This window comes from Solanum pennellii, chromosome 2, assembly GCF_001406875.1.
Source record: "Solanum pennellii chromosome 2, SPENNV200".
NCBI classification, from domain to species: Eukaryota; Viridiplantae; Streptophyta; class Magnoliopsida; order Solanales; family Solanaceae; genus Solanum; species Solanum pennellii.
The window spans coordinates 31,200,507-31,214,004 of record NC_028638.1 but is presented as its reverse complement, the minus strand read 5'-3'; the positions used below and the strand labels follow the sequence as shown (position 1 = coordinate 31,214,004).

Genomic DNA, 13,498 nt, shown 5'->3' with positions numbered 1-13,498 from the left:
TATATATATATATATATATTGACAAGATCAAACCTTTTTTTTTTGTCTAAAGCCTTTGACACAAAGTCTTGCTGTATATTTCAACAGTTGCATCAACTGTTATTTTCCTTCCAAAAATTCACTTTGAACCCAAAAGTTTATTTTCTTGAAGAAGATCAATTAACTTCCAATATTGTTTATTGACACCATCTTTCCAAAGAATGAGTCTACAAAAGACACTGGAAATGTTACAAAATCATATTCGAAGGAAGTAAATATCCTTTAACATTTACTAAGCCTCTGAATCTCTTTATTAAGTACGTTATCCTTTTTATTTCCTAGGCCTTTTAGACCGTTCTATAGACTACTCAAGTCTAATTTTACAGTCCACATTCATAGATCCTATTTTAATTCTTTTAGGAATAGGAACTGGGACTTTGACTAGATACTCCCACACTTTGAAATATTTCAAGTTGGATTTCCTTCCTTTTCATTTCTCATATGGAAAAGATTGTATTCTGATCAAACAAGATCGCTTTCTTTCTAAAAAGACAAAACTTTTTGTTGTTCCCTTTTGCTGTAAGGATAGTTCCTCCACACGAGTTTTGTGTAAACCCGAACTTATAAATAATGCATCCATTATTTATTTCAACGTTCGTTTTTTCATTAGATTGAGGTGAATATGACAGTAATTTGATGGATATTCCACTTTCCAAACATATTTCTGCACAATGAGATTTATACTCTCCATTTTTATCACTTCTTATATTTTTTTACACTGATTTTCAACTTCGATATTACATTGTCTAGACATTTCTATTGCTTCATCCTTACCATTCAGCAAATAGACATAGTCATTTCTAATGCAATTCTCAATAAAAGTAACAAATATTTTTTCCCACCATGAGATGGTGTTAACTTCATATCAAAAATATCAGTGTAAATCAATTCTAAGGGATTAGAATTCCTTTCAACAGATTTATAAGAATGTTCAACTTACTTAGATTCCACAAAAAATTGACATTTTTATTTATTGCACTCAAAGTTAGGCAAAACTTCTAAGTTGATCAGTTTTCCTTACAAGGTTTTGTAATTGACATGCCCAAAGTATTAATGTCACAAACATTAAAACAAGCAAGTAAGAACAAATAAAAACCTTGAGTTTGAAAAGATCTTCGCGAGGTAGCTTTTTCCTCATTAATATTTTGTAATAATTTCTTACAATTTTGTGTGATACAAACATTGTTTAGATTGTCAAATGTCCTTTTCAGAAGGACATTTCAATATCTTTCAATATGATTGTTATAGAACTACCCATGAACCAAGTTTCATCAGGTTCAATAAAAATAATATAGTCCAAATGTTATTTTTACAAAAGCATAACAAATAACTATTCACCAATATTCATGTCTATGCAAATACTTTTATTATAATAGACATCTTTTCATGAAAAAATCACAACATTTTAAGGTGATATTTTTTTTCCATAAAAGAACACAATTATTTTGAGCAAGTATATATATAATTTGGATGTTTCATACTAGTCACACTATATACTAGTAATAGAGAAACTCATCAACCACAATACCAAATATACTCCAAGAATTTTATGGGTATAACATAATACAAATATATCATTAAATTTCATATCTTTTGATCCAAAGTTAAATTAGACACCAAGCCTAATCATAAGCGAATAACCCCCACATTTCAAATGTGATCTCAAAAATATTTTTCAAGTATTTGAAAATTATTTTCACATATTTTAAAGTTAAAAACATTATTCTACTAAAGAATTATAGTGTTTTAATTCTCTTTGACAATGTTTACACAATGTCAAAGTTCATTCCATAGAGACACAAAAACACAAATTCTAAGTCACTGGTATTTTTCTTCTATCATAGATAAGCATACCACTTAGTATTTCAATTACTAACAATAAGGACAAAAAAATATTGTACAATTTATTTCTATTTACATTGAAGTTAATAAAAAAATCAAAAGTACAACACTGACTGATTATGTGAAGTTTTCATATTCTTCAAACCACTTGCATAGTCCAATTTATCCAGAGTATAAAACCATAAAAGTATTTAGTCTACAAAAATCAGACACACTAACATTTCTCATAGGGTACAAAACTACAAAAGTCTTTTTTTTCCCTCCAAACAGAATAACACATATTCTTTATCACATAGAAATGTTTTTCTTATCAATAGTCTTCCAACTATAACCATTTGACATACTATTTTATCAAACAAAAATATGCATCTCTCATTTTTGTAAACTAAAGAATTTTAAAAGCAACAATATTTGCGAAGTAAAATTCATTCCACCATATATGGTTTGCAGATCTTTTTCGAAAGATACACATAATAAAAAAAATAAAAAATCAAAGATGATAACTCTTAGAAACTATTTTCCTCCATAGATAATTTAATAAGAAGGTTACCTAGTAATCTTTAAACGGAATACCATAAAAAAATTTTGTTACATCCTCACTTCAACCTTGCTGAAACAAGGCTACGAATTATGGAGAAGTAATGCATTATCTTCTAATTCCATGATCAGATTCTCTCAATCAATAGAATACAAAAAAATACTAACAGTATAGTAATTTCCTTAAGATTGTTGTTCATCTTGTATTTCAAACATACTTAGAACAAAACTTTGAAAGTCTTTGTAAGACAACAAAGTGTAAGAACATTTTCACAACTAGAAAATTAAAACTAGTAGCGAAACTAGAATCAGAAACATATTTTTTAAAAAATACACGAAATATTTTTCTTAAAGAAGAATTGTTGTTAATATGTCCCTATAGAATCTTACTGATTCCAACAAACTTTGCAGAAACACGAAGTTACCAAGTTTAATGAACCAGTGAAGAACAAAAGAATAGAAGAACTGAAATTAATTCACAAATCTAAATTTTGTAAAATACGTACAAGAATCTGGAAAACATTTAATAGGAAAAAGATCAAGTCCACTGAACTCACAGTGTCCCCTTAAAGAAATTATTCCCCTCTTGTATCCGAGGTTTGATTTGGAATATGACCTCCCAGGATAAAATGATCTCAATCACCAAAGTAGAGATACCAAAAACTCCGGTATCAGCGAACCACTCAAGGGCAGTAAAGTACAATTAGAATACTAGATTTAGTAGTTGAAGAAGAAGTCCATGAATTCTATATCAAAATGAGAGGAAATCCTTCAATTTATAAAAAACAAAGGGTAGTGCGAAAAAGTTCTTATTGTGCCTTACCAGAAAGGTCACAAACCTTTGAAAAAGTCACAATCTTTCAGAAAGGTCGTCACCTTTCATAAAAGTCACAACTTTTCATGAAAGTCGNATAAAAGTCGCAACATTTCATAAAAGTCGCAACTCTTCATAAAAGTCGCAACTCTTCATTTTTCATCCACACCTTTTTAAATCCAACACCCTCCAATTTGAACATCATGAAATCATACATAAACATGAGATCATGAACCTTGAATCCATAATCTAATTCAAGGAAAGTTAAGATCAAAGTCAAGAGAAGTTAATAGTCATGTCTAGAAGTTAAGAGCCAATCAAAGTAAAGTTTATAAAGTTTTCAAAAGTCTTTCACAAATATTTTCACTTTTTTTTAAAGACTTACAATTCAAGGTGAATAAAGAGTAAAGATTGAAACCAGCTATTCAAAGAAGTATATGGGGACTAAGTATCTCTAAAGAGATTTAGAATGTTTTCACATTTAAATAAGAACGAAAACTGTGATTTCAAAAATCTTTCGGGCTAGTTTTCAGAAAAGAGTAATCGCTTTCTAAATAAAAAAGTGAGGAAACTGAGATTTTCAAGATAGCCTTTGGGCTAAGTTTTGAGCATTAATCTCAAATCTCGAAGACGTATGTTTTTAAAACATAAGAGCAAGTATATTTTGGGAGTAATATTGAAGACCAATATGGGGGAGAGTTCAGAAAAATCACTGGCCCCATACACCATGTAACCATCATGGATAGAAAAGAGTCATACTTTTTAGATGAACCATTTTCACATATACTAGTGGGTCATTAGTAGTTCAGGTCCTATACCTTTGGCTGAGTATAGGATGCGCTGGCAACGTGAGGTAGATAGTTGTATCATCACTGTAACTCTTATGTGATGGTTGTTAGTTAGTGTTGACGCCCAATTTTTACCATCCCCGATATAAATTGATTCACGTGCTTCTAAATTCTTAGACGATTAATAACAATTATCTTTATAAAATCCAAATATATATATTTTCAAGCTATTTTAGAGTAACTTTAATCATGTTGAGAAACTTTAAATAATAAATATGTTTTATATAATTTTGACTATAATTAGTATATCTCGGAAAATTGTCTCAAAAGATTTATTTTTTAAATTATTAAGTTCATAATTAAGATTAATTAATTACTTGTTTAGAATTGAGAAGTTCATTAATTGATTTGTATTAATCCATCTTGTTTAAGTTTTAACCAAGTTCATCAATAATTCAATTTGGTTACAAGTACGCGTACAATACGATTCCTTGTCTCTTTTCTCAGCGTCTCTCTCCAGGGTACGATTGCAGCAGGAAAGAGCAGTTCGCGTGCTCGTCCTTGTTGGTGTGAGATCGATCCACGTTGCCCCAAGGATGTTCAGATCGATCTAGCCCTCTATCCTCTTTTCCCTTTCCGGAGTGGAGACAAATCATGGGGAAAAGGTTGTTTCTCCAAAATTGTGAAAGATTTTTTGGAGGTTTGAATTTGAAATTCACTCTAAAAAATCTACTCGATTTCCCTCCCTTTCCAACCCTAATTTTTCATCTATAAATAGTCGTTTTCCATTCATTTGTAGGGCTTACAGGTTTTCACTAAGAGAAGATTAGAAATTCAGGGAACGATTATTTTTTTTAGCTAGAGAAATTCGTGAGAAAGTTGTTTTTTCGATTGAGAAAATTTTCTGCCACAACTTTCCAGAGCAAAATATACCAGGAGTAAACCAAGCGAGCATTCCATTAAGTTTGCTGCGACATTCAAGATTTCGTTTGGGTTTCTCTGTTGCTGTCAGCATCTGTGCTTTGTGTGATGAAGGTGGTCGTTCTACTGCCCATTTCTTGTCTCAGTCGCTACTCCAAAAGAGGTATCGTTTCCTCTACTCTCTCGTCTATCCTTTGTTTTTTGGTCGAAAATGATAGATTGTGGCCTGTGAAATGGTGGATGTTGTCGGATTAGTTTTCCAGTTTTAACGTGTTTTTTTAGCATGTTCTGATGAGTAGCTCTTCTTTCATTTGTTTTGCTGGGAATGATCTATTTATTGTTTGGAGTCAATATTAAAAAATCTCGAAACTATTGTCCTAAGCTAAAAGTTGTTGTCATTTTAACTCCTTTCTTGATCTTCATAACAACTTTTGGTTGAGTCTATTCTATTAGCCGTAATCATTTTTTTTTGTCATGGAAAATTTGCCATATTGTTCCATTAGTTCTTTCGCCAAGTCAGATGATTGAATGGAGATGTAAATTGCTTGGAGGTTCATGTGGTTTTAGGCTTGAAATGTGTTGATTGTGATTCCTATCCTCTTCATTACTTGTCTTGCATGCCAATTTTGAATTGTGTGTTTTCAAGCGGTAATATTTGACAGCCTAAGCATGAATTTTTGTCTTGACAGGGCATCACATTTATTATAATTTCTTTTAGTAATATTGAATTACATCATGTCTGCAACATGATTTTTGGGCACAACCACTTCCAATTTGTTTTATTCTATCTTTCAGCCTCAGCTTATTTGCCTCGCTTGTTTTAAAAGTCTGTTTAGCTATGCTCTGCCAATGCTTAATATCATAGTCATCTACGCTCCATGTTGATTAAATATACCTTTTCGAAATATTATTATTTGAGTGCTAATCCTTGCTCTCATTTGTTTTGCATGTGAAATGTGTCACCTGGGTCTTGACGGACCTTATCTATGTTTTCCTATCGAGCCACAAAGACCCAAACCTTTATATCGAGTCAATCTATTAAATCATATATTATTATAAGCATGAAGCCCCAAAGATAAAAGTTGAAAGACCAATTTACCCCTAAATATCAAAATATTGAACCAGCTCAAAGTTGAATTACCATTTTAACCCTACAATTCTAATAAATATTAATTTATTAACAATTAAATTAAATTGGCTTATAATCTGAAACCTAATTTAATTCCCTAAAAACGCTTCATGCATCCAACGTATAGACTACTCAAGCGACAACAGTTTTGGACGCTCAAGTTCATCTGATGGTGAACCTTTTCAGATGCTTCACTCATCTATATAAATCTCTCCAACAACATGTTATTGTCCAATAATCTGTTACTCTTTTATGTGCAGCAATCAAGTAACTTTTTTTCTCCTCTTTATTTATGAATAGCTGCTCTGAATTTTCTGTTTACTGTGTATGCCTTTATCTAGCTTATTATTGTTCATTAAATTGTTTCTCTTTTCTGTGCCTGGATGATATACAGGTAAACATTTTGGTGCTATTTTTTTTGCCTAATAGTTACAGTGAATTTTTAACAAAAGTGTGATTATTGTTCATTGAAATACGCTTTTCAACAGCAAAAAGCAAAATTTGAAAGTAAATTCATCGAGAAACAGAGAATTGACTCACCATAGTGTTTTCCCCATCTGTATGTGCTAATAATGGCGGCTGCTTAGTTCACCGGCGGCTTCAGAATAGTTCAAAAATAGTCCTTTTAAGTAAATGTATTAAGGGAATTATTCAGAAACGCCACATCGATCGTTGCTGCCCCACTTCTCTTCTGCAACGGTTATGAAGTTTCATTATCCTTCTTCCAAAACCTTTTCAGCTACTCTCATCATCTGTATAAATGTCTCTAATCACATGTTATTGTACATTAAATTGTTTCTCTTTTCTGTGCTGTTTTTTTTTAACTTTTAATCATTCGCTTTTGTGAAATGTTGTTTGTGGTTTTTAAACGCTGCAGGTGTTTAACTTTGCTGTAAGGGACAATAGGCGAGGTCCCTTTGTTAAGGTTAATCTACTTTTGCTGACGTTAATGTTTTGGTTTTGCTCTATTTTGCTGCTAATTGCAAATATATGTACACCCTTAGCTTCCTAGCACATTGGGAGTTTGATTGATAGCTTTTACATGGTCTTATATGAACTCACACATTACGATTACTTTTACTTGATAGCTTTTATTGTAGGTAATGATAATTTTCTTGAAGCTGCATGATCTTTCACAAGGAACAAGTAAGACATGAGCAGCTGCCACTGCAAATTGCTGTAGTGTGTGTAGTACTTGTCCAAATTGGAATTGGCAATTACGTTTTAGGGCAATGTCTAAATAAATAATAAAGGATGTTCTGTTTTTCCTTCTTTAGCATAAGGTTTGCCTCCTCCTACTGAATCATAAGCATCTAAACTTTTTTATGAACATAAACGGTGAAATCTTTGAGAGTTGCTTCCTGAATCTTAACTAAAAAGTGTAGCATACCTCATTCTAATTGGGATTCACAATGGTGGAGGAAAAGAATCTGAAAAAGAAGTATTCTAGCTTCAAAGAAACATGAGAGTCTACTAGATATATTTTTAAATTTTCTCTTGTTTTGTCGTCTAAATAGAGTTTCAAACAACCAAATCTTCTGTCCTAGCTAGTGGAGCTATGTGATGATCAAAATAAGCTGGTGATAGTAATATTGACGAGAATGTTTACATTCATCATGGACTTTTGCTTATGTTTCATACCTTCAGTTTCATTGTAAGCTATCAAGGTCATTTGCCATTTTTAAGCAGCCTTACTAACACTTCAAGTTTACTTTCTAAATGCGGAATTAGAGTCTATTTCCCCTCTCCTACATTTGATTGAGGGATGCTACTTTCTACATCATATCTTTTGTTATGGAACTTCTTTTTAGCTTTGAAGAGGATCACATGTACCTCTTGGAAATGAGGTTCCATGGCATTGTTTGTGTCATCAATCCAATTTAAAACTCTCTTGTATGGGCCTATTATCCGATTGAATAAATATAGACGAGAAAAAAAAATTCTGTAATGTAGACCAGAAAAAAATGACGTGGTTAATATTTTTCAAGGTCAATAACGTGGTTGATTGAATCCATGGCATGCTACTGTCTTATTTTATTTTCAAGATTTATGTGCACATGTTATGTACCAAATCTCTGTTTACACTGAAATTTTGTACTAATTATTAGCTGTAATATGGTTAGTTTGATGTCACAGCTTAGCTTAGCAGCAATCATACACTTCATCGATCATCGATGTTTTAAGTAGATGAATTTGCAAATACTATTTACTTGCCAGCCAGCTTCAGTGGTATTAAGATCATCACCAAAAGTACCAGAAATGATCCAGCATGTTTGATAGGACAGAAAATATTTTCCTATAAGTAATTTTGTGGACAACGATTTTCTAAAATATTTTGTACAAAAACACAATATTTGCGTCCAGTTAAGATATTATAGAATCATAACATGCAAACAGATTGTCCACCAAGGACTTTTCCATTTTGAATTCTATACGTTTGCACTATTTCCGTTATAGTAACTTGTTACATTTTTATTGTTTTACTTCTATTTGAATCTACGTTTATCATCTCTTCATGTTCTAATAATGTTAGCAGGTTTCTTGCTCTTGGAAACACAAGAATAGGTATCATTTCTCCACCCTGGAACTTGCTTCAATTGTGATATTTATACTATTGTTAGTTGAAGTTGCTCGCTTTTAAAATTTTAAAAGAAAAATAGTTTATGTTTCGTGAATATTACATTCTTGATCATCTTTATTTTTAGACCAAAAGAACACTAATTATATAAAAACAAGTTACATCACAAATATATATTGTATTAGTACATCCTAGATACTACAACAATACAATGACAAGTCTAGAAGAGCTCGAGAACCAGTGCCTACCAATTAGCAAGTTGAAGAAATATGCAACAGAATGGGTTATTAAAGTCTTAGTCATTCGTCGGAGTTTAACAAAAGAGTATAAAAATGTAAATGGTGAAGGTATTCGTTGGCAACTGATATTAGTCGACGAAGAGGTAACTCTATTTTAATATTTTGTTATATACATTATTTAATATGTTAACTTCTTTTGGAATTCTAATGATTATGGTCCTAACCACTGGGTACAAAAATACAAACCACTCTTTTCAACAAAGATGTTCATGCATGGAACAAGTCTTTTCAACTTAATCAAAGTTATTACATTATAAATGGAAAATTAAATGGACCTAAACCGAACTTCTTATCCGCACATAAGGAGCTTGAACTAGCATTTATGAACAACACCGAGGTCGTTGAGGACAAAAGTAATTTTAAGACTGAACAATTTTCAAATGGATTTATTACATTTGATAAAGCTGAAAAAATCACTAATGGAAGTTTGTTTGGTAAATTTCACAAAATGTTTATTGTTTGTTACATACATTAAGAAAATAGGTTTTTTAACACATTGTTTTGTATAGATGTGGTGTGTAATTTACTCACAGTAAAACCACTAACTGGAGAAGGACGAAGCATTAGACGCGAAGTAATCGTTACAAACGAAAGGTAACATATACTTTTTATGCATCCTACATATAAATATTTCACGTTAATCAACATTTATCATAAATAAAATTTGTTACTTATATAGGTATGATCGAAAAGTTATGACTTTATGGGTAGACTTTGTTGAAATTGAAGGTCAAATGTTACAAAGCCTTGAAAGTCACAAACCAGTTCTTGCCTTTTGTGATGTAAAATCATTAATTTATCAAGGTATACATCTCCACACTTGATATATTTGAGTCAATTTTCAAAGTACATAAAAGTATCACTGAATAAATTACTCCTGTTGAAATAGGGGATTTTGTCCTTTCCACAACTCCTGTTAGTAGTTTGCTTATAAATCCACAATTTGAAAGAGCGAACAATCTCCAAAATGGTAAGTAATACATGTTTCATCACACTTATTTAGAGGCTACCCACATGCTACATCATTAATATTTTTTATTCATTTCTTAAAAATTTCAGGAATGACAACATGAAGGCAGAAAAGATTGACGTAAGTCTAATGCGAAGCAGACTAATGCAAACTGCCCGTCAAGTGAAAATTAGTAATATTTTAAATGGTTCACTTGCCATTGTGAAGGTACTTTCCTATACAAAACTCATCTTTTATTCCACTTATATATTACAAATGTAATTACGTGATTTCCTGAATTTACGTATAGGATATGTACTATAAGTTCAACGCTACGGTTACTGACATTGACAGTAACACCGACCCATGGTATCCTGGTTGCAACAAATGCTACAAGCGAGTTACTGTTATAAATAGTATTGCAACTTGTACCTACTGTAGAGCAGAAGATGTTGATTATGAGGCTAGTTAAACTACACAAACAACCAAGAACAAATATTGCCTACTCCAGATGCATGAAAAAATATTATTAACTAATGAGCTTACTATATCACTATCAAATAATTAGCACCATACTGATTAAAACATCCAATTTGATTTAGATATCGGTTAAAGATTGATGTCACTGCTGAGGATCAATTTCTAAGCATTACAATGTTTGATGCTGCAAAATACTATTTTGGTTGTAACGTAAAAGAGTATGTTCTCTCTACATCTGAAAAGGTAAATCACTTACTCTATGAAATATTGGCCTGTATAAATAACTTCACCCTATTTCAATTGTAAGGCTAATATATACGTTTTCATATTCCACAGAAAGAACAATCACCATACTATCACAAGATGGTATTGAGTAAAGGGAAAGAATTCAGTATCCTTGTTAAGATTGATCGTAAATTCCCAGATGTTGACACAAACATGAATGTGATAGCTATGGAGATACATGAGGTTTCAAAAAAATTACCTCCAGATCAAACCAAGGTTAAAATGCCAATTACAAAACAAAGAAGCAAGAGGACAAAGATACTAAGTGATGATGAAAAAATGAAAGAAATAGTTGCAGGCATGCCTAATGTTGAAAAATATATTGCAGCAGTTCAAACTGACATTGAAAATCCAAAAAAAAAAATACATGCAAGAGGACTAACAACATTAAACAAGTCATTGCAGATGATAATCCACAGAAATTGATGATACATGAGGTAGAAAAACATAATTACTAGATAAAAGGGACGACGAAGCCCCACTAATTCAACTACAAAGAAAAAGGACCCGGAAGGTTAAAGGAAAAAACATCATGCCCTATCCGATGGAAAAGAAGATCAAAGAGGAAAAAAAATAATATATAGTTGATCTAAAATTTCCTTATTTTTATCTACCAATGCTTATTATCTCCCTAATATTTAAAAACAACTTACCTTTTTTCACCAAGCAACTTCACCTAACATCACTTTTATTTTTAACTTACTTTCCTATATCAATGAATTTTGTTAACTGTTTCACTAAACATTCTATGTATGCAATTTATTACTTCAAAACAGATCAACAACAATCTTCTGCTGCAATGTATATCCCCTTACATAAAAAAGGTTTGCATACATCCTACCCTAGAATAGATGTTTTTTCCTATATATGTTAAATATGTGACTACAATTGCCATTAATGATTTTGTTACGTTTTAGATCACTGCTAAATTACATATGCTAAATAGGAAGAGAGAAGAGAAGTGTCACACCAACAATCCAAATTTTATCACCATCAAATCAACAATGACACACAACCAACATCAAGGTAAATCTAATTTGTTAAGTACTTATCACAATTGAAAATTAAATTTAACCCTTTTATTCACTTCACTTCACAGGTGATACAAATATAAACACTCCTTTCATGCCAAATCAAGCAGGTGATAAAGAAAAAAACATTCCTTCTACCAGTAAAACTGATTAGCATGACAACCATACAAAAAAAAATCCACCAACACAGGTAAGAACTTACATAATCATGTAAAATCCAACATACATGAGTACTTAGTACAATGCAAACATATTCGCATATACACATACAAAATTATTACATCCTTTGTCTAAATGTACCAAAAAATGTTCCCCTTATAGAGAAAAGTCAATTGCAAAGCGCATTGTGAAGACTGGATAAGTATATATTAGCAACCCAAACAATATCACATCTAGAAGATGAACATCCACGTTTGCAAAAGCAGCGTAAAATCAATTGGCTATTTAGAGCATTATCTGAAGATTCTGAAGTTAGAGGTACATCGGAAAACCCTATTCATATCTTACATAACTTCAACATTCAATAATTTTATCAAATTACAACTCTATCATATCTCTAAAAATATTTCTATATATAGGAATTGTTGCTTATAACTTATCTTTATCATATCTGCACGTGCTGAAAGCCGTCCCAAAATGTATTTATTGTGCTGCAAAAAGATTGGAACATGAACCTCCAGCATTCTGTTGTGCAAGCGGATATATCAAATTGGCAAACACTGAAGCACCAACAGAACTATATGAAATCTTTGTGGCATCTACTCCATATGTGGTAGAGTTTCGCAAAAATATTCGTGCATATAATAGTATCTTTGCTTTTACATATTTTGGTGTTAACCTGGATAAGGAACTAGCATCTGCAAAAAAAAGAGTATACACATTCAGGGTACAAGGTCAAATTTATCATGATGTACCATCGTTGCTACCACGTGATAACAATCCATGTTACTTCCAACTATACTTCTTTGATACAGACAACGAATTGACCAACGGGCTATCAAAGGTGAATGAAGGAATTCTTTCAGACCATATTGCAACAAAAATCAAACAGGTAATGGAGAGTAACCCATATGCACAAATATTTTGCCAATTAAAAAACCAAACAAGTTTCCACAATTTTCAACTTCGTATTGCTGCAAATGCCTCTTTGGATCAACGAGTGTACAAAAGACCCTCGGTAAGTCAAGTAGCAGCAATTTTGATCGATGGAAACATTCGAAATATACCTTTTGATCGAGAAATAATTGTTTATGAGCACTCAGGGTACAAACATTGAGTAAAACACTATTTTGGTTGTTATGCCCTCTTCAATATCCTTTGTTATTCCCAAGAGGTGAAGGTGGATGGCATCAAGGAATAAGAAAACAGAGCAAAAGACTGCCTCACAGAAGTAGTGCTCACTCACCACCTATACTCAATGATATTCCAACATTCAAATCAGCTGATGCAGTATTAGCCAACGAGGATCAAGGTAAAATATATTACATTATGGCCTCTTATAGCAAAAATGTAGTCATGTTCTTCACAAGTTAGCAACTGATAAAAAACACATACACGATATAAAAGAATACTACCAAAGGCGTACAAAACACAATTATAAGAAAATACATTTTTCTACTATACCAATATGATAACCAATATAAAATAAAAATAATGTTAATATTATTCCTTTCACTTGTAGATGTCCGTCGTGAGACAAAGGGAAATGTTTCTTGCAGAGAATACTATTGTTATAAGCTACAACTACGAGAAACAGAGAGGTCAGTATTACTACTATGTGGAAGATTACTACAACAATTTGTGGTT

At 31.8% G+C, this 13,498-nt stretch overlaps 2 long non-coding RNA genes across 3 annotated transcripts; both read left to right on the top strand.

Annotated features, from left to right (window-relative positions):
- Window positions 1-4,491: 4,491 nt before the first annotated feature.
- On the top strand, window positions 4,492-8,515 carry LOC114076181. The gene is made up of 3 exons (XR_003577057.1): window positions 4,492-4,720; window positions 4,820-5,104; window positions 6,948-8,515. It is a non-coding gene; the product is annotated as an uncharacterized LOC114076181 (long non-coding RNA).
- A 908-nt stretch (window positions 8,516-9,423) lies between these two features.
- On the top strand, window positions 9,424-11,876 carry LOC114076176. Of its 2 annotated transcripts, XR_003577048.1 has the most exons (7): window positions 9,424-9,541; window positions 9,627-9,751; window positions 10,007-10,124; window positions 10,499-10,619; window positions 10,713-11,485; window positions 11,579-11,687; window positions 11,761-11,876. It is a non-coding gene; the product is annotated as an uncharacterized LOC114076176 (long non-coding RNA). The 2 variants fall into 2 exon arrangements; XR_003577049.1 differs by lacking the exons at window positions 9,424-9,541; window positions 9,627-9,751 and adding an exon at window positions 9,835-9,917.
- Window positions 11,877-13,498: the final 1,622 nt, after the last annotated feature.